Source organism: Silene latifolia, chromosome 11 (genome assembly GCF_048544455.1).
Source record: "Silene latifolia isolate original U9 population chromosome 11, ASM4854445v1, whole genome shotgun sequence".
Classification (NCBI taxonomy): Eukaryota; Viridiplantae; Streptophyta; class Magnoliopsida; order Caryophyllales; family Caryophyllaceae; genus Silene; species Silene latifolia.
The window spans coordinates 99,105,482-99,130,589 of NC_133536.1; the positions used below are offsets into that span (position 1 = coordinate 99,105,482).

At 38.8% G+C, this 25,108-nt stretch overlaps 1 non-coding gene across 1 annotated transcript; it reads right to left on the reverse strand.

Moving 5' to 3' along the window:
- Positions 1-21,190: 21,190 nt before the first annotated feature.
- On the reverse strand, positions 21,191-21,297 carry LOC141616655 (small nucleolar RNA R71). Its single transcript, XR_012530987.1, has one exon. It is a non-coding gene; the product is annotated as a small nucleolar RNA R71 (small nucleolar RNA).
- Positions 21,298-25,108: the final 3,811 nt, after the last annotated feature.

Genomic DNA, 25,108 nt, shown 5'->3' on the forward strand with positions numbered 1-25,108 from the left:
TCCTCCTCCTCCTCCTCATCATCATCATCATCTACCTCCATGGACCCGGAGGCTTCACCATCTTCATCATCATTTGAACCTTGTACTTCTTCCTCTTCTTCCTCATCGCAAGAGTCACTACCTTCCCCGCTCTCAACAACAATCTCCTTCCCCTTAGTAACTTGACTATCCACGGTGGCATCTCTAGGAGCACTCGGAAAGAATACTTCCTTATCCACCCAACTAGGCAAAGGACAAGATGGATCAAGGAGTCCTTGCCTAGCTAAGTGTAGGAGGGGCGGATATTGAGCCCGGTAAGCGTTGACCCGGTCTTCATGAGCTTCCTTATGCATATGTTGCATCAATTGGGTAAAGTAATAGTTGCCTACCACTACATTAGTGCCAATTGGTGTGAATTCACGGTAGGCAAATGGATAAGGTGGAGTCACAATAGAGGAGGAGGAGGGCTTGGCATTAGATTCCCTATGTTGCTTCATAATCATTTCAGCTTCATCGGAGATGGGTAGAAGGTAGCTTGGACTTCGGACATTGAGGCGGCATATCTTGTTAGGCAAGATGAAGGACTTAGCTTCTTTAGTGAGCCACTCATACTTGTTATCAAGATTATCATTCTTGACCCAATGGAACTTGTTGATCATAGTGGTCAAATCAAGAAGGTTGCCTCCTTTAACCGGTTTATATGTCTTGTCTTTGTTGAAATCCGGGTTAAAGTGTTTGGCTAACCATGTTACTAATCCTCCATTCACAATAAAAGCCGCTCCATCTTTACCATGGTCAATTGTAAGCCACCGTTCAAGTAAGAGTTGAAGTTTGTTGTATTCCTTGGTGAACTTTTTGTTGACATTCATGGTGGATTCAAGATAGACAAAGTCGAGCTCGGTAAAATGATTAGTGCCCTTTCTTGCAATTAAAGTGTTGCCCAGAACCTTATGCCACACTCTTATGCCCGGATGGTGGACATAAAGAACATGACACTCATGTAAGGATTCAAATTTTCTCCCGGTGATTGCTTTCCATAGAGGTCCGGGATCATATTTCAAGGGATTCTTCTCATAATGAGAGTGTTCTTCAAGACCAAGCACTTTGCCAAACTCACTTATCGACATTCGTCTATCCTTATTTTCAAGGCGGAATTCAATATTTTTTCGAGTCTCTACCTTTGTCACCTTCAAAGAGTTTATAAACTCCATGGTAAGGGAGGGGTAAGTCAATTCTTGCATGTCAAAGAGTGTTTTCAACTTCATAGACTCGAAAAAATTCTTAGTTCTCTCAAGAACACCCAACTTGTCTAAGGCATCTTGCCATATGAATTTGGTAGGCAAAATAGTCTTTCTAGCAAGGGATACAAATGCTTTCCTATGAGAATCGTTTATGAAAGTTACTTCCGGGTAATCTTGCGATTGTTCAATGACCGGAGTAGGAGTAGCTTCCACCATAGGAGTAGCAACTTCTTGAATCTCCACCCTTGGTTGATGCACTACGATAGCCTTTGAGGCTAAAAGAGCTTGTTGCCTTTTGGAAAGATTTGAAGTCGTGGGTGCCTTGTGTAGATACCCAGTATCTGCACCTTCCAAAAACCACCCGATGATGATCGGACTATAACGTGTTTTTGATATGCGTGCGTGGATTGGCTATACATGATACGGTTTAATGCACTACTCGCATATGAAAAATGATTTTATAAATGGTTTTCTAACTTCATTTGCATTAAAATAACACTATTTAGAGCGGTCTTAGGACCCAAAACCGACTCAGAAACCCGCAGCTCGGGTCAACCTGAGTCAACCCGAGTCTCGAATGTCAAAAATAATGCCATGAATGTCTTTATCATGTCATTTCCATCAAAATGACCCTAATTAGAGTCAAAACCGACACCGGGCCAAAAACCGACTCCAAATTCAAATCCCGACTCACACGGGTCAAACCCGAGTCAAGCACACAAAACACCTACCTCAAGTAACACCCAAATACATCTTATTAGATGTCCATATTGTTACACGACATCCTATTTGATTACCACAAATCAAACCAACCAAACAAGGGATAGAGCAAAGGCCACATCCAAATTGAAAGGGACAGTACACTCCTTTGAATCAATAGGTGGCTCGCGCCTCTTTGGGGTGTCTGCTTAGCCTCTAAGCAAACTCAACCGACCTACAATCCCACATTTCTCTATAAATACCCACCATTACACACCACAATACTCACGCGAGCGTCCGCCCGTTCACCTCTCCCTTAAACTTCTAGACCTCGACTTCCTAAGTCAACAAATCGACACGTGTTTACGACCTACCGATCGTAAACACAAGCCTTACACATTTTGTTTGGTACCGTCGCCGTGCATTCGACCGACCCATTCGACCAACTCAACTCATTAATCAACATGTTTTAATTAACATAATTTTAACATATTTTCAAAACAAAATCCTTTTTTAAGGCACTCTTAAAAACTTCTTTGATCGTGAGTAGTCGCTACGAGAAAACCGTCTCTAAAGTCGTCTACCTTGCAAACATCAATACACGTAAGTTTTAGGGTGTAAAAAACTCATTTACTTCATGTCTTTACTGTTTTTATGAGTTTATATGCATGAACAATGCATAACATGATTCAAATATAGGATAGACGAGCCAAAAACCGGATTTTGGCCTGAGACAGGGGCTGCTTATATAGCAGCATGGCTCGCGCCTCAATGCCCTCTCAGGCCTTAATACAGCCGTGTTTGTTCTCGTCTTTCCTCTTTAGTTCATTTCTTATTTGCAATCGGTTTTTACCATTTCAAATGTTTCAAATCATTTTTATGATGAAATTTTTAACCATAAATCATAATCACCCTTGGTTCCTAATACCATGACAGTTTTATCCGTGACTCGGTGATATTAATTGGTTAATTACAAATTAATGGGTATTTTAACACCTTTTTCTTCTACTTTACCATTTTCTCATTTCTTTACATTTGCAACCATATTAGTCATAATTCATAATCATCCTTGGTTTTACATACCATGTCCGATTTTAACCCGAGTACGATGATAAACTTGACTAATTACAAAGAAATGAACTTAACATAATTAGTTCAAATAAACATTTTCATTTCACTTTTATTTCATCTTTGTCTTAACCATATCATATGTCATCCTTGCCTAATATATATGCCATGTCGATTTAATTCGAGTGCTGTGGCAAAATGGTTAAGCACACACATTTTACATTTTTATTTGTAAACTATACATTTCAAACTTGCAAATCCGACAACGAATATTACTAATATAATAGTAATTATTCCGAGTCATACAAATCATACTTGCAAATCATTCATTACAAAAACCGTTTTAAACAACCTTTTTAATAACAAGGAGGCACCTCTTGGCTCGCCCCATGGCTCGCGCCCCAAGAGCCTGCCTATTTCAACATTTAAAAACCTGGGCAGAGCCCCTTCCCTCACCAATAGGCTCGCGCCCTAATGGGCCTGCCTGACACTGTTCTGCCTTATTTTTTTGCATTTGTCTAGGACGATCCCGATTACGGTTAATCCGAATACATGACGGATCTGATTGACAAGCTCACGTTTTTACACTTTGTCATTTGAAACACACTTTTTCAAATAAATGGATCGTGTTAAGAATCATGACCCGAACATGGTAAATGGATGTTTAATTTCTTTTTTCACATGCAAATCAATCTAAATCCAACTTTGACATCAATTTCATGCTATGTGGGTAAACAAACCGACTTAGCAAACTTTCACATGTTAGGTTAAACTTTTGGATGCGCATTCATGCATTTCAACCGTTTTATCAACTCTTGCAATTAAACAACCACGATCGATCAATAGAGGCCGCTAACGCGGGCGGGATTGGGTGTCCGATTAAAGGGCTTCCCAATACGTACCCTCACCACTTACTCAGAACCTTTGGATAGTGGATGGCCTTATCCAGGGCGCACGATAGTCATTTTAGGCATAAAATGCTAAAAGGGGGACGAGTCCTTATCTTTAGTACCTATGTCAAACACCGCTTTTTGCCTTGATTGACCTAGGTATAAAGTGGGTTCAAACGGGTTCCAAGCATCCCACAAATGCTTGGTGGTGACTCCGAACATCTCAAACATCGTTTCGAGACCTTTGCCGAGACGAAACCGACCGATCTAAAGCGATCCGGTCGAAAGCATTTTTACGTCACCGAGCGTAGCTTTCCGACCGCTGAATGTCCGTAATTTGGCTTGACGTGCATGTGGCCCATGACTACGGACCGGTAGGTGGCTCTTGCCCGCAGATCGGCTTGTGGCCCATGTCCACAGATTGGCGACTCCGCTGGGGAAAACTAGGACACTTGTGTCTTTCTGATCCTTAGAGGTGAAACTCGAACGAGGTCGTGGTTAAAGTGCATTAATTTATATTACGGTCATAAGTCAGGTTGCTTGTCCGGGCCCACAACCTAACCTTTATCGACCAATTGGCTCGTCCCATCGGCGTGAGTTTTCTCATCCCCGTATTTCGAATCCCGATTGAGTCAAGCATACCATTGACGTCACACATTTCTGTTTCGTCAAAGAGCTTTCATCACCTTCGAGCACGAGGCTAGGGCACCGTCCTTACACATTTTGTTTGGATTTGTATTCCTCTCGAAAATCGGGTTTTGATCGCTTGGTGTGTAACCCACCCTTTTAAGCCAAAACCCGTGTCAGCATTATGCATAATATAATGAACTGTGAGTTCTTATGTGTGTTGTGATCATAAGTCTATCCGTGTCTTTTCAAACATTCAAAAACACATTTCGCGCCATTATAATGGCCGTTTCAAACCTCGGTCTTTCGCCGACCATTGCAAACCCCTTTTATGCTGTCCTAAATGACGACTTTCAAAACTGGTTTTCTACAACCGTTTCAAAAACACATTTCGCGCCGTTATAATGGCCGTTTCAAACCTCGGTCTTTCGCTGACCGTTTCATACCTTTTTACGCCTTCGTAATGACGATCTTCAAACCCGGTTTTCTGCAACCATTTCAACACACCTTTACGACTATTTTCAAACCCGGTTTTTCACAACCGTTTCAAAAGCACCTTTTTTGGCCGTCGTAATGACGATTTTCAAAACCGTTTTTTCACAACTGTTTCAAACCTCGGTCTTTTGCCGACCGTTGCACAACTTTTTATGCTGTTATAATGGCCATTTCAAAACCCGGTTTTTATATCCAATTTCAAATGCACCTTTTCATGTCGTTGTAATGACGATTTCAAACCCGGTTTTCACAAACCATTTCAAAATACCTTTTTACATCGTCGTAATGGCCATTTCAAACCTCGGCCTGTCGCCGACCGTTGCATTCTCAAAGCGCCCTTTTACGCCGTCGTAATAACGAATTCTACCCTCGAATTTTCAAAATTCGAAATTAGCTTTCAAACAAAAATGTTTTTCAAACCGTCATAATGACGATTTCAACCCGTGCAACTTTCAAATCTCATTTTCGAAATCAAATTTGGCATTTCTAACCCGTCGTAATGACGATTTCAATTCTCACACTTTTCAATTTGCATACCGCCTTTCAAAGGTTAAAACGGTTTTCTAACCTGTCGTAATGACGAATTCAATCCTCATAATTTCGAAAATCAAATCTTTGAAAACAAATTTAACCGTTTTTAGATTTCAAATTCAAAATCAAATCTTTGAAAACAAATTTAACCATTTTCAGGTTTCAAATCCGAAATCAAATCTTTGAAAACCAATTTAACCGTTTTAAGATTTCAAATCCAATTTCAAACCATTTGAAAACAAAATTAAATCGCGTTCAAATTTCAATTCAAAATCTAATCTTTGAAAACAAATTTAACCGTTTTCAGATTTCAAATCCAATTTCAAATAATTTGAAAACAAATTTAACCGTTTTAAAATTTCAATTCAAAATTAAATCTTTGAAAACTAATTTAACCGTTATCAGATTTCAAATCAAATTTCAAATCATTTGAAAACAAATTTAACCGTTTTCAAATTTCAATTCAAAATCAAATCATTTAAAAACAAATTTAACTGTTTTCAGATTTCAAATCCAATTTCAAATCTTTGAAAACAAATTTCACCGTTTTCAAATTTCAATTCAAAATAAAATCTTTGAAAACCAATTTAACCGTTTTCAAATTTCAATTCAAAATCAATTCTTTGAAAATAAATTTAACCGTTTTCATGGCCATTGTGATGACGATTCCAAATTCTTCAATTCTCGATTTTCAAATTCGTGATTCGGAATTTCAAAACCGTCTTCGGAAACAACACATTGTTTTCAGAGCCGCCGCAATTTCAACTTAAATTGTCTTTTGAAAACAAACCTAAGTCAACCCTTTCAACTGGCCGACCTTCAAAAAGATTCTTACTCTTCGGAAGCCGTCCATAAAAGGACAAATGAATCTTTTTGAAAATTTCTATTTTCGAAATCTTCAGTCCACCTTTTTGATTCAGCCTCGAGTGGATTAGAGTCCATTCGATTTCAAGTCAAGTCGTCTAGATAACGTCGAATCTCCGTCGAAGTTAGTACCTATCTTCTGGTCTAGGTCGTGTCACCTAATTGTCAAGATATCTCCAATAGCGTTAGCAGAGTCAAAACCTGTCGGGTTTTAAACCCGCATTTCCCCTACATTACGGGCCAAAGGACAAGTTTGTGTACATGTCTTGTCCAACGGCGTCACGCCAGCAACAAACCTCCAAATCTCGTCAGAAGTCGTCTGTCTAGGCATCATTATGCCAAAGTCGACACTCGAGTCTAAGTTCAAAGTCATGCACCAAGAGTTCAAACACAAGAGGTCATTCATGATCTTTAATGAACTCATAAATTAGTCACACCGTCGCATCTCCACAACAAAACTGTCTTTCATACATATGTGTCGTACTTGCCTTTGTTTGTGCAATCCTTGTCCAAGACAAGTTATAACGCTTATCGTTATGTCAAATAGGAATCCCTCGGGTGCCATCAATCGCCAACCAAGAACTCAAGAAGCTGATCAATCTTCATCCGCCATGACTTCTGCCGAAATCAACAACATGGTCCTTCAACTCCTAGCTACGGTGGAAAACTTGAGCACTCGTCTCTCCCAAGTTGAGGACGAAATGATAACCGGGAATTTTCCCTCTTCTGATATTGAGCAAAGGGTTAAGCTCCTTGAAAGCCGGCTACTTGCCAACGACAAAACCAACCCTAGTTGGAAGGCTACCAAAACCACTGAAGCAAATTCCTTGGGTGCTCCACCAACCAAAACAAGACGACCTCATAGGTCCTTCCCTGATTTGGGTATGCCTTATGCCATAGCCTTGGAAAGGCTGATCTCCAAAGGAAAGCTTAAACCGATTGGTCCAACTCCAGACCCTCTACCAAACAAGCGAGGACGTAGATGGGATGGAAAACTGTTTTGTCAATATCACCAAGGTCGCGGACATGACACTGAAATATGTCTCCCCCTAAAAGGCGCCATTCTTGATATGATTGAAAAGGGCGAATTACCACAACCTCCCTCAACCAACAACAAGAATAACCCTCCAGAAAACCCTATTGGACACAGTCAGGAATCTTTCCTAGATTGCTCTCACCTCATCTCCCCTGACGATGAGAAGATTCATGCAATTGACGAAGATGGCCTACAAAGCGCTATAATGATGCTCTCCGTCTCCATAAACAATTTTTTCTCAAAGCTACAAGTGGCTATCGATGATTTGAACAGTCGTGTAGCTAATTTGGAGAAAAGGATGGGTAACATCGAAAATGAACCTGACCACCAAGGAGAAAACCAACCCTCCGTTCAAAAACCAACAGCTGTTGAAAATGAGGAATCATCTAATGGTTCACATAGCCATGAACCCACCAATAAAGAACACGAAATTGCCTCGCCAAAATCCCCTTCAAAATACAAAGCAATTTCCTCAAAACTGTCCATTGACAATGACCAAATCCTGTTTCCACCCAGGATTGACAAAAACAAAAACAAAAACAAAACTCACAAAAACATCCCAAAAAACACCAATGTTGGAACCATGGGAAAACATCGAAGGGTATTCACAGATCTGGGAAGAGCATACCACGCCACTCTGGAGGTACTTGCTTCAGAAGAATTACTGCAACCCATTGGTCCGACTCCGGACCCACCAGAACATAGGAGAAACCGATTCTGGGATGGTAATTCTTATTGCCAATACCATCAAGGCAAGGGCCATGACACCGAAGCCTGCTTCAAACTCAGGAACGCCATTCAAAATATGATTGAAGCTGGCAAAATCATAGTTGCACCTCTCAGTCAAGACAATACTCCTGAATGTCTCAAGTCAAACTGCAAGGTTGAACGTTCTCAAAGGACATTCACCAATCTCAACACAACCTATGCCGCAACTCTTCAAAAGCTCATGACTAAAGGGAAACTACAACCAATCAGGCCCACTCTGGACCCGTCTGAACAGAGGAAAACTCGTTCCTGGGATGGCAGTGCCTATTGCCAATATCATCAAGGAAAAGGTCACGATACTGAAACATGTTTCAAACTGAAACATGCTATTCAAAACATGATCGACAACCATCATCTGGTAGCTTCATCCCTAGGCCATCCAAGTGATGAGAACAACCCTAATGAACATCTCTTTCTGCAAGGAGATGAAAGCCTCATGGACTGTTGTCCTCATATCATTCCCAACAACGAGAGTGAAGTGCTCAAGTGGGTCAATGCTCAAGACCAGACATTCAAGCCTCCGGATGTTGCAAAGGAGACCTTCGAGGAGGAAAGTGATGATTAGGAGTCCGTATCTACGATTGAGTCCGAGTCCGAGTCCGAGTCTTAGGCTTTCTCATATCTATCCTAGTGTCTGTCCTTTTTATTCCTAACTGACAAACTGAGGGCTATCCCCACGAGTCACACGTTTTTCTCGAGTCAGTGTTAACCTCTTATTTATCTAAATAAAAGCACGATTTCCAACTATCATATATTCTCCCCTTTACCATTTCCCGCTGACAACGAGAATTTATTTGAGAATTGATTTAAAACAACAAACATGTTCCAATTCAATGTGAGTACACTCGAGTGACGTTCCGTACCGAGTAAGCAGAGGACTCAAAACTCCGTGTCCATTTTCTTTACCTATTTTATGTATGGCAATCGAAACCTTTCATTACCACCCAATCTAAGACGAGCTCTTATCAAAGAGATTTTGCGACGAACCCAGGTAACAAACCAGAATATCTCCTTGTTCATGATCAATGACGGAAGGCAAGCCCATTTCCCACCAAAACATCCCATCACCAAGTACCAACCTCTCACCACCAGGTACATCCCCGCTTGCACCTTTACCATCCTCGAACAAACGACAGCAAAGAAGCCATTCACCCAGAGCCAAAGCAAAAGGCCAAAACAAAAGGCCCAAGCCAAAAGCCATTCACCCAAAGCCAAAGAGAAGGCCAAAATCAAAGGTACAAGCCAAAAACCAATTCACCCAAGGCCAAAACAAAAGGCCCAAGCCAAAAGTCATTCACCCAAGGCCAAATCAAAACTCCCAAGCCAAAAGTCATTCACCCAAAGCCAAAGCAAAAGGCCAAAACAAAGGCCCAAGCCAAAAGTCATTCACCCAATGCCAAAGCAAAACCAAAACCAAAAGGCCAAAAGCAATTCGCTCGAAGCCAAAGCAAAAATCAAAGCAAAAACCATACTCAGGCGAAGGCCAAGACCCGGGTCAAGATCAAAACAAAACTAGATTGAAACCTTTTCTTTAAAAAGAAAAAAACGAAAAAAGGGACCGAAATCCAAAGAAAGCATCCAACACACAAAATCCCGGACCAGTGAATCCAAAACACCAAGTCCAGGACCAACAAGTCCAAAGCCCATGACCAACGAGTACAACACACCAAATCCCGGACCGACAAGTCCAAAACACCAAACAATAAATCCAAAACACCAAGTCCAGGACCAATAAGTCCAAAGCCCAGGACCAATAAGTCCAAAACACCAAGTCCAGGACCAACAATTCCAAAGCCAAGAACCGATCAGTCCAAAACACCAAACACCATAACCTCAACCAACACTGCTTCACCCCTAAGTCCTTCTTGAAACTGCTACAGGGAGAACTATCTAAGATTCTGAGGATTACCCCTTTCAAGCCCAAAATATCACACCTTAACCTTTAAGGTCCAAACACGGGAATCTGATCCCACATTATTTACCAACCATTTCATGCTCAGGCCACATCAAGCTTGAGACCCCATTCCGCACCCCATTACAAACCGTAATACATCGGCCTAAACACCACAAATACAAGCTCCACATCTTTATCTGTCAAACGAACCTCTTATTACCAGGCTCCACATTCCATAATGTCGAAGCCACATTCACCCGGAACCAGATACGGAGTATTCAAAAAACATTGCTCCCCGGAACGGGACATGCACATTTCATTCTTAGAGTCCACTTTTTAGTGTGCTCACGTAACAAGAAACATTTTCACAAACTATGCCTCTTCGATTCATGATCAAGAGGTATTTCTCTCCAATCAACTTTCTAGTCACCAAACGGCATTTACCTTTGTGACCCTCAGCTCCATATTTTTATCTGTCAAACAAACCTCCCATTACCAAGCTCCACATTCCATAATATCGAAGCCTTTTTCACCTTGACCCAGGTATGGAGTCCTCGAATACTTTGCTACCAAGAACGGGACATACCCAATCTACCCTTAGGGTCCACTTTTTAGTGTGCTCACATGATAAGGAACTTTTTCACAAATTACACTTCTTCGATTCATGATCAAGGAGGAATTCTCTCAAATCAATTTTCGAGTCACCAAACGGCATTTACCGTCGTGACCCTCACACTTTAAGGTCCTAACAACTCGCTTAGGCACACACACTCAGAACTACGATCTGGTTTGATTTCACACCACGTGAATACGTAGGCAGTCCTTCAAAGGACACAACCATACACCTCAAAATCAATTATCAAAACGCACCCTGAACTACGATGTGGTTTGATTTCACACACGGTTACCTTTAAAACATGTCCAAGGCACGACCTCTAAAGTATCTGGCTCAGCGGTTACCTTTAAAACATGTCCAAATACTACAAACAAGTGCCCGACTCAGAGGTTACCTTTAAAACATGTCCGAGGCACAACACATAAAGTATCTGGCTCAGCGGTTACCTTTAAAACATGTCCAAATACTACAAACAGGTACCCGACTCAGAGGTTACCTTTAAAACATGTCCGAGGTACAACAAACAAGTATCTGGCTCAGCGGTTACCTTTAAAACATGGCCAAATATAACAAACAAGTGTCTGACTCAGAGGTTACCTTTAAAACATGTCCGAGACACAACAAGCAAGTATCTGGCTCAGCGGTTACCTTTAAAACATTGCCAAATACAACAAACAAGTGAAACAAACAAGCACAACAAACAAGCACATAGAACGGGATTATTAATGTCACATTCATACTTATGGCTTGCATCTCACCATAAGTACAGATGGGAACATCAATCCCGACGACCTTATCGAAACTAGAGGGCCTATGGCTCACCCCTAGAATCCGATAGGACCGTGACTCAGGGACGGGATGATTAATGTCACACTCATACTTATGGTCTGCATAACCATGAGTACGGATGGGAACATCACTCTCGACGAATCATATCGCAACTAGAGGGCCTCTGGCTCACCCCTAGTATCCGATAGGACCAAGACTCAGGGACGGGATGATTAATGTCACACTCATACTTATGGCCTGCATCACCATGAGTACGGATGGGAACATCTCTCCCGACGAATCATATCGCAACTAGAGGGCCTCTGGCTCACCCCTAGTAACCGATAGAATCAAGACTCTCACATCCGAATAATACTAGACATTATCTAGAATATGACCCTTCACAAATAATTATTTAATAATAATCATCTCATACTTGTCTTATGTAACTAAATATTTCACTTTATAATTTCTCATGCTGGTTAAATAAAATATAACAAGTGATAATGAATAGTTTACGTTATATGAAATATACGGGATAAAATGTGACCAAGTTTAAGTGACCCAATTATGAGCCCAAATAAACAAATTATGAGGAGTTCAGCAATTAAATCACATTAAGCCCAACAAACAAGATATGTTAGACCCAACTTAATGCTCATGTAAAAACAAACATATAATCATGTGAAATCCAACAATTTGATCATATGAGAGAAATACATATATATAAAGAATAATATTTAACGGATTACGTTATATAAAATACGAGACGGTTATTCAATCCTATTTTTAAATAAACCAATTTAGCGCCAAAATAATTTATAAACATGACTAGCCCAAATTACCCAATATAGCTAGCCCAATTACTAAAACCAAATGAACCCAACGAACTGAACATGTGAAAGCACGCTATTAACAAATTATGGTTATATAAAATATGAGACGGAAATTGAATAATTCAAATAACCAACTTACGCCCAAAACAAGTCATGAAACGATTTGAACATATCATTTGGCAGCACAATACACGGCCTCTATAAAACTGCTATACACGGCTTCTACAAGCTGCCATGCACAGCCCAATTCAGTCCCGGTTACTACCCCAAAACAGCCACCATTCGACCCTCAAACAACTCCCATAACCACCCTAACAAACACCCAAAACAGGGTAACCAAGAGCAGCCACAAGGACGGGCTGTGAATGGCCTATTGCAGTCCCAAGAGCCGTGACAAACAACCCAAACACCTGCCCGAAAACCGTGTCAAGCAAACTCAAAGTTTCTGCCCAAACCGTGTAACCATAGCCAACACAAGGCACGTTTAAGACGGGTTTTATACATACGTATACACTAATGTCTCCACATCTATTCACCATCCTTTACCACCCCAAAACCAGTCCGACTCAGTCTAAAACAGGACAATGAAACGCATAAGCCGAGCCTGAACACAGGTACACATTCAGAATCGAAACTTAGACGGACATGATATCGACATTACCACGACCCTTATTTCGACAGTCCAAAAACAGAGGACAAAACCATCCCAAAACAGCCTTTACCAACAACAATTCGAGACGGAACTTTACATATGAAGGAGAAAGGACACAAGAACCAAACTTTACTAAATAAAAGCATATAAAACGACCCATAAGACGAAAGTTCGACATTTTGTCGAGTAACCTATCACCGTTACCTTATCTCCTCGAATTCCCAAGTAAAAACGTCCAAGGCATGAGCTTTACTTCAGTCTTCAACTAGAAATGAGGAAAAACGAGTAACATGGGTCAAAAAACCGAGTGTGTCACAAATTGCCCATTTCGAAAATTCAACAAAGTTAAGACTTTCTTACCTAGAAATGAGGAGGAAGAAGAGAGGAAGACAATGGCGTGAAAAGTATGCATTTTGGTTGAGAGACGGAGGCGGGATCTATGGTTGAAAGAGGACGGAAATGGCGTTGAAGGTTTTACTGGTGGTTGTTATTGTTGCTTGTTTTATTCGAAAAGAAGAAGAAGAATTGCAGGGGGTGGGGGTCACGCATGAACAAACAACAACAATAATAATGTAGTCATCCGTAATATTAATAATAATAATATATATAATAATATGTATAAAGGAGATATTTAGAGGTAGGGTGTAAGAGGGTAGGTGAGTATGTTTTCGATTTCTGGTTGGTCCGGATTAAAGTAGGTACATAGTGAAATGTGACGGTCTATAACTAGACGGAATAATGTCTCGAGTTTATATTAACTTGAGACGGAAACTAATATTATTACTGACACTATTATTGTCCGACCAAAAATACGTATACATATATTCTTATATAAATTATGTCTTAAAAATATAATTTAATAATAATACGTATTTTTATATAAACGAGCTTTTATATATTACTTTTATAAAAATCGTGTTTGACATAAAATTAACTAAACTGAATAATTCAAAAATATTAAATAAAGTGATTAAACGGTCTAATAAATTTGAAGTGTCAAAATGGGAAATTCGCGGGTGTTACATAAGATGAACTTACGAAATAAAAGATTGAATCCAATAAAAGTAGATGCAAAATCCTCAAATTGATTCCCAATATCCCTTTTCCCTTTTTTTCTTCCTTCTTATTCTCCCTCTCCCACCCTAAGTTTTATGTGATGTTGTAAAAGTGAATAAGTGATTTATGAATAGGCTAGCATGATATATATAGTAGTAAGGTAGTATTATTTTAGGAAAGTTTCTCTCTTTATTATTATTATTATTATTATTATTATTATTATTATTATTATTATTATTATTATTATTATTATTATTATTATTATTATTATTATTATTATTATTATTATTATTATTATTATTATTATTATTATTATTATTATTATTATTATTATTATATTATTATTATTATAACTACTACGACTATTATTACTATTACATATTATATTAGTCTTTCCATAAGTAAGATTACCACATACATCATTTACAAATTTTATTATTACCATAACACTAATATTATTAGGATCATTACTATTATAATTATTATTACCTTTACCTATTATTAGTTTCCTCGTTAATATTTTATTAAATCCCGAAACAAATCCCGACCATAGTCATACTAGGCCTAATATAATCGGCCCACTTATCTTATACACACGGCCAATGGCCTTATTACTAGCCAAGTCCAATTCCCGACTTGCTTACTTATTTTGTTATTTAATTCACGTCTTACTTGCAACTATTATTAGAAATGCCATTAATTAATTATTTAAATTACATAAATTATTCTCATAAATCATTATTATATTACGGGGTATTACAGTCTTCCCCCCTTAAAATGAACTTCGTCCCGAAGTTCGCCCATAGCTACTATAATATCATCTATAAACATCCACACAACCGACCATCATCCAACTTATGATACACAATTATCCATTTACGATTATCAACTATACCAATCTTATCACAAGATGTCATAATAATAACTCAAAACATTTGTAGTATCACATTCTATCCCCCTTAAAAATTGACTTCGTCCTCGAAGTTCGAGATATCAAACAGCAGGAATAAACAAACCATGTATTGTAACCTCTCAAAAACACGTAATACACATAAGACAATTATTATCTTTAACACCACATCAATTGATGAATAAATGAATAACAATCTTCGAATTAATAACTCCTTTTTTTTTACTTGCGCGTTTATTTCTCACTAATGAAGTCTAACTTAAACATGGATGCAATGAATATATATAGGCTTAGGGCAACACATTCCGCATATCACTAGACATTTTATTCTACTTCACATAATTTACAACATCAAAATACCAAGGTGAAAGAGATAAGAAGCAATTCTTTATAAACTTTTAACATACTTACATTTCCAAGGGTAAGAAAACAAGTTACAACTTCCAAAAATCATTAATAAATAATAACATAATTACTTCTTGAGCAGTTATACTTCATAGAAAATACAGAGAGTTAGTAAATCATGAGAGAAAGAATCAAGTCAAAAACTCATAAGGTCAATTTATAATGCATTTTACAAAATATTTGGTCGAAACAGAAATTTTACAGCAACTTGTCAGAATCTTAGGTTAACTTGTAAAAATCACTATAAATCGTCAAAATATTATCTTTCAACGTGGCTTATCAATTTAGAAACATAAACGAATTTTTTTAAACAGTGGAGTTAAAATCATACCTAAACAATAAGTAACTTCTAAATGGCAATTTTTACAAAAAACATGAGACGAAAACATAACTGTACAAGAATATTCTGACCACTGTCCATTAAAATATTTAGTTCTCCTAAACCTTATATTATTTAAGCATGAGACTAGTGACATATGAAAGCTAACTCACAAGGCTATCACACATAAAAATTTCATGGAAAGATATTAAGTAGGCAGTAAATGACAGCCAAAGCAATCAAGGGTAAAGTTACGAGAAATCAACCAAGTCACATTCTTCACATTTCCACGCATTTTCCGTAATACTTCACATGTTAATCACAATTACGCCTCCCACATACATTCTAACTTACTTTTTGCATAACCGCATGCATATACCAATGTTTAAAATCATGCCACATCCCCTCTCCATAAAAACAAGGTTACGTCCCCGTAACCGCAGTCATCAATGAAAACAATATTCAAACATGGCAACAAAAACCTCCTAAGACAAAATAAACAATATTCATTTTAAATTACCCCACACTATAATATCTCTCAAGGTATCCGGTTCAAAACTGAAAGGGCCAGAAGTTTGGTGTGAGGGGCCCTACTCATCCCAAGCACAAGGGGGCACCTAACAGTTTCTACCCGGGGTTCATTTTATTAGACACGTCCTACATTCATTATTAAGTTGATTAGTTAGGCATGATGATCGTTTTTCTCTGAAACCACTTTGTAACAACCCGACCCACCACGGTCGTAACACAACCCAATAAGATGAGATATGTACCTTTGAGCCCATTACTTGTCCTCACTTAATCCCAAAAGCACAAGGCCTTGTTACTAAGTGGTGAGTGGAATTCCTTATAAACATATCACAACCTCCTCAATTCCCCGATGTGGGACAACCTTACTCTCAATAACTTGGGGTGTTACATTTTTACTTCTGTTTTTTTTCTAAAGTTCGAATCTTTGGAGTCTAAGAATTCTAGAACATCTTTCGGATTCAGATTTGAGTAAGAAACGAAGTCACAATCTTTGTTTGAAAATCGTTGCACGAAGTGCCTTTTTACGCGAGAAAGTTAGTTTATTTTTCGAAATTGTTGTCGTTAAATTGTTTCATAGTTTATTTTACAATCGTCGAAGACGCGTCTTCTAAGCAAAGGTTGCATACTGGATCCCGAGTGGTGTCCAAGTTTACATGTAAGTTGAGGGTGCACAAAATCTCGTCTCTCCATTCTCCTTTACTCGTGTATGTCATGGTTTATTGTACCGTTTTTTTATCGTCATATAATTATCGTTTCATTAGTTAATGTTACATAATTATGATGCTTAATGATGGGTTAATTGTTGTTAGAATAATAGTATGTTAATCCCATGGTTGTTTTTATTTTACGACGATAACATGTTTATTAGAATAATTACATGTTTACTATATAAAACGAAACAATTTGTTAATTGTATGACGATAACACGTTTTAAATCAATTAAATAAAATTTTAATTAGTTTAATTCGTTCTCACATGTTTAATATTTTAATTACAAAGTAATTAGTTTTGTTCACATGTGTAATGTTTTGATTTAATTTTAGTTATGAAATAATTAGATTAAATCGCATGTTTAATTGGTTAATGATGCATGTATGTTATTTGTATCGTTATCGATTGTTAAATCTCAACCTGGCTTAATTAATATTTAGAATGCATGTTAAATGAATTAGACATTCATAGGTTATACAAAACCTGACATAGGATTTTAAATGAAGTTCTTTAAAGAATTTAATGAATTCGTCTTTTCTATGTTGATTTCTCGCTAGTTGAATTGAGCATGCTTAGCATCCGATTAATTGCATTCGATGACTAGAATATTCAACATTGACCACCCCCTTGGGCCGTGTGTATGGCCGTGTGATGCCTCGGTTTTTGTGCCAAGTTTGGCTCGTTCTTTTGCTTTATTCATTTACTTGGTTCAAACTATCTACCCGGACAATGATGCGCATAATGGCTTCGGCCGATGCGCCCTCATCGAGTTTGGCGGGGGTGAGGAGCGAGAATTCTTTCGTCAGGCTCACAAACTTGAGCGGGAATTCTATAACAATGACTCTTCGAGATTCTGGTTTGATCACGATGATCAGTGAGTAGGCCCATATTTATGCGTTGCGAATGAATCTGATCGTCTCCTACTAGTTCTGATTCTGCACCGCCAAGGTCGCAGTGCTGAGCAGGGGACAATGCCGTTGGAATGGGTAAACGACTCTGTGGATTGAGCTAAAGGTGAAAGAGACATATATCGTGATGTTGTCTATGAATTCCAGAGCATGGGGTAACAAAAAACATACTCCCTCCATTCAACTCCACACTACACATTTGTTTTTTCACATTTGTCAACGCTTGTTTTATCCGATAATTATCTTTAGCTTGATATTTTTAATGTACTCCTAAAAACCTAAGTCATTATAATAAAAGTAAGATATTTTCTGGTGATATTGTCACTGGATTCCATAGGATGGGTAACAAAAAACATAAATAATTAAATTTTAATTCAAACCACCACCATAATACAAATACAACTTATAATGCCAGATAATAATTAAAGACTTGATTATTAGAATTTGATGAAGTATTAGCATACTCATCATGAATTTCGGTATAGAGCAAGTCGTAGACCGGCCCTTCATTATCACCAAGAAGCGCAGGTGGAATGGCCTCTTTCTCCCATGACAAAGGCACTGTGGCAAGAATGTGATGCTTCCTGTAATGTTTCAGCGGATGATGATCAAGATGGGTCGCAACCCATTGATAAGGGCCTTGTTGTTTATCATTCAAATAGAAGTCCTCTTTCCCAACATCTTCCCCCGCAAATCTAGCCCCCAATTTTCTTGCCTGTAAAAAACTCTTATGGCAGTTGGCTTCATTAAACACGATAAAAGCGAAGCCTGCAAAATCTTGCTTGTTTATAGATACAGGGTACACTTTTTTAACCGGGGTGAAACCGGAGTCATGAAGCTTCTGCGTCAACCACCAAAAATTAGGGTTTAAATCCTTTCCATTCACATCATAATGAACCGGGAGATTATGGAGAATGCAATTAAAAGGTTGTGCATAACGAGAATGTGATTGTAGCTCCGATACACTGATGTGACCAATATTTGAGTATATTTAGTCCCCGAATTAGCCTAGTTCCTGTGCTTTTTAGTGAATAATTGGGTCATTTACTATCTTTAGTCTTTTTTTGCATATTCTTTGAGGTTTTGTTTCCTTGGTAGGAGAGGAGTGCAAACCTTGCATTTTAATGGTAAAATGGAGCTAAATTGATCGAATCTAATGACCAAGCATCAAAGTGAAGACAAGACTAGAAGGCCTTTGTAAATAATGGGCAATGATGAAGACGATCCTTGCATCTCCGACAAAATCCTTGAGGATTGTTGGAAGAAGAAAAGAAGAAAAAGCTTGCTGAACTAGAATCCGGCCATCGCAGCATCGGGACGCTCGTCCAACCTCCACAATCCGAGCGTCCAACCCTCCAGTCCGCTCGTCCAACTCTCACAATCCGCTCGTCCCGACCCCTTGGCCGCTCGGATTGTCATCCAGTACAGCACGCCTTCTCCTTGTTCTACTCGGGATGCGCATATTTCTAAAAGACTAGCAAAAAGGAGACTCGCATCTTTCTTCGAGAGGAGCATTTCCTCAACTTTTCTTAAGGGTCTTAATCGTCATTTAAGCCCTTAGTAACCCTAATTTATGTACCTAATCCCCACTATAAATACCCCATTGTACTAATTAGATTAGAATCAATCCTTAGTATAATTTATGTTCTTCCAATCTATCTTTAATCTTGTAATCAACTTTTAATTCAGCATTAATACAAATCTCATTTCCTTAATTTCTCTATTGTTCATCATTTATTTTGGGTAATTGAAGATTATTTGGGGTTTATTTGGAGGATTGACAACCTTCCAATCATTCATCAAGTACTTCTATTATTCTTTGCTTATTATTTTGGAATCATCATTAGGTATAATTCTCTTAATCCCTTTTTAATTATTGTTAATCATCTTCATTTATTCATCATGTTTTGCTTTGTTAATATGATTGACAACCTTGTTAGCATGTTAAACTTGATAATGAGTGATTTGTTTCCTTAGCTAGGGTTAATGGGGAATTAGGGGAAACCAAGATGGGGGTTGATTCATGCTTAATCTAATATGTTCACATAATTTATTTGCTTGCTTGTTGTGATCTCAACTTATGCACATGTTATGTTTGATGAAATGCGAGCCTATGAATCCTTGCATTTTTTACCCATCACTTACCTTTTCAATGAGACTTGTGAGACATAAACCAACTCGAGTCTGATTAGACCATGCATATAGTTGAGTAGGGAGGATTAAGTCGACTTGTAGGTGTTTTACAATCTAATCGATTCGGCTCCGGGACCCAAACCTTCCTAGGATTGTAAGATATAAACCAACTCGATCCTATCACAATAATAATTGCTTGCTTATAATTTGAGAATATGTTTGTATGATCAATTTCCATGAATTCCCCATGAACCCATGACACCCTAGTGCTTTTAATCAATTGTTTACATCTCATTTTAGTTACCTTGCTTGTTCATTTACATTGTTATTTAGTTTAGTGATCTTATCTCAACCCAAATTGTGACACCCTTAGACACCACTACTTGCAATTGAAAATCCTACATCAATACCCGACCCTTGGGATCCGACCTTTACTTACGTCTTTACTAATAGTAGAGTAGTTTGTGAAGTTATAAATATTGTTTTGGTCTAGGTGCTCCTAACGACAAGTAACCGAAAAATATAGTCCGACCAAAAATGGCGCCGTTGCCGGGGACGGTGTTAACTTGATTTGATTTTCCTTGATTGTTATTAGTTGTGTCTTTCTTTACCTTGGGGAAGTAAAACTCCTCAAGGTTTGTTCTAATTGTTTTCGAGTTGTTTGATATTTTGCATGTCTAGAAGATCAAAACGTAACTTGTTACCCATTGATCACGAAATTGAAAGAACTTTGACAACCAATATAAGACTTGCTAGAAATACTTTGAGAGGTATTGGTGAGGTTGTAGATATTCAAGCAAATACTATTGAGTTCATCAACCCTTTTTGCAAGAGAAGGTGAGGAGAACCCAACACAAAATCAACCACAATATAAACCCACAATGCCTAAATTTTCATCACATTCCGTACCAACCGAGGAGAACCTACCCAATGGTACTCCCACACCACAACACTTTACCGGACATTTCATTGCAAAATCCGCATTTATCCAATTAGTCGAAAGAAGCCAATTTGGGGGGATGCCTAGTGAAGACCCTCATTCTCACATGGAGACTTTTTGTGACTATTGTGATGCGATTTCACAAACCGGAGTGACTCAAGACCAAATTCGATGGGTCTTATTTCATTTTTCTCTAATTGGTACCGCGAAACAATGGTTAAAAAGCCTTGATAAGGCTACTCTTGGTATCGACTCTTGGAAGAAGTTGGCTCTTGCTTTCTACAAAAAGTTCTACCCTCCGGAAAAGACTAACATGCTAAGAGCTCAAATCACGGGTTTTAAGCAAAGGGACGAAGAATCTTTGTATGAAGCTTGGGAGCGATTCAAAGGAACTTGTCGCTCATGTCCTCATCATGGACTTAGCGAGTGGTTCTTGGTACAACAATTTTGGAATGGTCTTTATGAAGACTCCCGAAACATTCTCAACATGGGATCAAATGGTATGTTCACTGAAGTTGACGATAATCAAACTTGGAACAAGATTGAGGAAATGGCGGTCCATAACTCACAATATAGTAGACCTTGCAAGGCTACTAGAGGAGGAAAGCATGAAGTGGACTCTATTACTCAATTGGGTGCTCAACTTAGTGCTCATATTTATACCATCAACTTGAAGTTTGAGAAGGTTATGGCTCAACTTGAAGAAGCCTCAAAATCACCAAAGCAACATGTTAATGCCACGGTGGCATCTTCATCAATTCCAAGTGGAATATGGGAGAATTGTGGAACTTTGGGACATGACCAAAGTGAATGTAGGGGAACAAGTGAGCAAGTGAATGCTTTTCAAGCATACAAGAGTGGTACCCCTTATTCCAACTATTACAATGAAAACAACAAATTCCATCCAAATCTCTCATACAAAAGCCAAAATGTTCAAAACCCTCAACCAACATACACCCCACCTCAAATAAGAAACCAAAATCAAAGACCCTTTTACAACCAAAACCAAGGTTACCAAAATCAAACTCTATACAATCAACAAAATGACCAAGGTTTTGATGTTCAAAAAGCGGTCCTCCAAATGCAAAAGAACCAACAAGAGTTTTTCACTCAAATGCAAAAGGATAGCCAAGCAAAAGACATCACCATCAACAACATCCTAGCCCACACAAAGATGTTGGAGACCCAATTGTCTCAATTAGCATCTTCAAGTTAACAAAGACAAAAGGGGCAATTACCACCCCAATGTAATCCCCCAAGACAAGAATCGGTGAGTGCCATCCATTTAAGGAGTGGTACAAGGTTTGAAGGGCCAAAGAAACCCGTTGATGAAGATGTTGTGAATGCTAGTGACAAGGAAAGAGTTGTTGAAAACTCTAGGGAAGAAGAACCCAACAATCAAGAAGTTTCAAAGAAGAATGAAGAAAAGGCCAAAGAGAAGGAACCCATTGTGATTAGACTTCCTTTTCCAAGTCGTCAAGCTAAGCCTAAGTTTGATGACCAACTTGGAAAATTCATGGAGATTGTGAAGAATTTAGAAGTCTCGATTCCATTCACGGAATTAATCAATCACGTTCCGGCCTATGTAAAGTATATGAAGGATATTCTTACAATGAAGAAATCAATCAGGAAGCTTGAGTCTATTGCTTTCACTAAAGTAAGTAGTGCTATTATTCAAGGGAGTTCACCTCCAAAGCTCAAGGATCCGGGAAGTTTCTCCATTCCATGCACTATTGGTGACACTACAATCAACAAAGCTTTATGTGACCTTGGGGCAAGTATTAGTGTCATGCCATATTCGGTTAGGAAGAGGCTAGGAATGGGAGAATTCAAATGCACCAACATCACGCTTCAAATGGCGGATAGATCAACAAAGACACATTTAGGGGTATGGGAAGATGTTCCCGTGAGAATTGGAAAATTCTTCATCCCGGTGGATTTCGTTATTGTTGACATGGAAGAAGACTCCAACATTCCTATTATCTTAGGAAGACCATTCTTGCACACCGCGGGAGCGGTGATCGATGTGAAGCATGGAGAGCTCACCCTTGATGTGGGAGATGAAACCATCACTTTCAATCTTGACAAGACTATGAGAGCTCCCCGATTGCATGAGCCATGTTTTATGGTTGATCACTATAGCCGGAAAGATGATAGGAAGAAGTTGGAATTTTAATGGAAAAAGAAAGTGGATGATGCTCCATCAAAAGATCAAGGAAATTGCAACAATGAGAGCTTGAAAAGCTCATCCATGACAAGTGAAGAAGAAGGCCTCATTGGCCAAGACAAGAAAGAATGAGAGTTGTCTTCATCAACTCAAGACATTTTTAGTGATCAAGTAGACGAAGTATGCGGTCTTTGGGATGATGAGTTCGAAGGGATATTCAATCCCTATATTGATAATGCTATGACCCAAGACCATCATGGAGAACAACAAGTGCAAAGGTCTATTGAGGATCTTTATCATGATAACGAGCAAGCTTTCGACTACTTCTTCAAGGTGTTGAGTAACATCAACAACACCTTGAACATGCCCCCTTGACATATCACATTGGATGAGAGTTTGGTGGAGTCCTCCCTAAACCACCATTTGTAAATATTCTAACTCGCTAACTTGCATTTCAATTATTGTATTGCATTTTTGTCATCTTTGGATTTACATTTTTATGCCTTGATCAAGATTTCATCATTTTGAGAGAAGTGAGGGAGGGACTTATGAGTCTATTGATGTGTAGTGCTTTGCCTTAGTGCGGGGATAGCAATTGCCTAGGCTATTCATGCCTTTGTAGTGCCCCTACAATGAAGAACATGAGAATTGAAGAATGAATTCACACGGGTTACGAAGCACCCACGGATGGACCTGAATTCGCGTGGTCAAGAAAGAATCCGAGCGGCCCGAGGGACAATCCGCTCGTCCTGAAAGAACCCGAGCGTCCAAGTTACAAGACGCTCGTCTTGTGAAGCCGCAGAAAACATATTTTGGGTCTGACTGAGAATCCGAGCGTCCAAGCCAGGAATCCGCTCGTCTCAGTCAGGACGGTCGTCCAACAGGAAAGACGCTCGTCTTTTTACTGCTAAAATTTGGGAATTTTCACTGGAAAGGAATCCGAGCGTCCTGAGCAAAAGACGCTCGTCTCAGCCAAGGAATCCGCTCGTCTTTCCTGCAATCCGCTCGTCCTATGGCGTCTTTACAAGAACCCAATTTTTGAAGAATCTGAGCGTCCCGACACTAGGTCCGCTCGTCTCCCTCTGCATTTCAAAACCAACGGTTCCTTTCTAAACCCTCCTTTCCCATTCATTTTCTTTCTTTCAAAACACAAACACTACCCAAAACCCCAAAACCCTCATCCTCTCCATCAACAAAAACCAAATTCCTCAACCAAATTAAATCCAAACTTCCTCAAAACAAAAATTAATCACTCCTTTAGCATCAACAAGTGATACAAACACCAAAATCTTCAAGTTTTGAATCGATTTTTGGGATACAAGGCAACTTTCATTCATCCTAAATCAATTTGGGCATTACTAGAAATTGAAGATTTCAATCTTTCATTGGTGTAATTAAGCAAAGGAGTATGGCAAGAACAAAAGGTGGAAACAAGGCACCCCAAAAGAAGACCCTTTCTAAGAGGCAACAAGCCCTTCTTGATAAGCAAACATCAAAGGCATTGGTAGTCCATGAGGCAAGGTTGGAGATTCAAGAACAAAATCCTCCTATGGAATCTACTACTTCTACCACTCCGGTCATTGAACAATTAGCCGACTATCCGGAGGTAATCTTCATTTCCGACTCCCATAGGAAGAAATTTATTTCCTTTGCTAAGAAAACAATCATGCCTACTAAGTTCATATGTGAAGATGCATTGTCAAAATTGGGTGTCCTTGAGCAAAATAAGACCTTTTTCGAGTCTATGGGGTTGAGTAAATTGTTTACAATGCAAGAATTGACATACTCCTCCCTCACTTTAGAGTTTTTGAGCTCTTTGAAAGTCACAAAGGTGGAGACCCGAACCATTATTGAGTTTCGTCTTGAAAATGTTGATAGATGCTTATCTTATGACGAATTGGGTAAGATATTTGGCCTTAGTGATAGTGCGAAATTTACAAAGATGCCTACCAAGTATGACCCCGCTCCTCTTTGGATGGCAATTTCCGGAAGGAAATTCTCACGTTTTCATGATTGTCGTGCTCTCTTAGTCTACCATCCGGGCATTAGAGTATGGCATAAGGT